Here is a 286-nt window from a genome sequence, read left to right on the forward strand (position 1 = left end):
ATGGCCTTGGTGATAGGATAAATGTTGCATATAACATGAGGAAATTTTATAAGCTCAATGAATTATTCACTGGAAATACCTTTTTGAAAAAAAACAAAAACTTTAGCAGTGATTATACAGGTGAATGTCACAAGAGGAAATAAACAGGAATCAAATTAACTACATTTGTGGAAAAAGACCACAAAGGAGCTCAGTGTCATCTAACAAGCAATACAAGGCCAGGGGCTGACTACAGAACAGGGCATCAGTTATTTATACGCAAGTTTAAGATTAAGCTAAAAAACAT

Source organism: Chrysochloris asiatica, unplaced genomic scaffold (genome assembly GCF_000296735.1).
Source record: "Chrysochloris asiatica unplaced genomic scaffold, ChrAsi1.0 scaffold00338, whole genome shotgun sequence".
NCBI lineage: Eukaryota > Metazoa > Chordata > Mammalia > Afrosoricida > Chrysochloridae > Chrysochloris > Chrysochloris asiatica.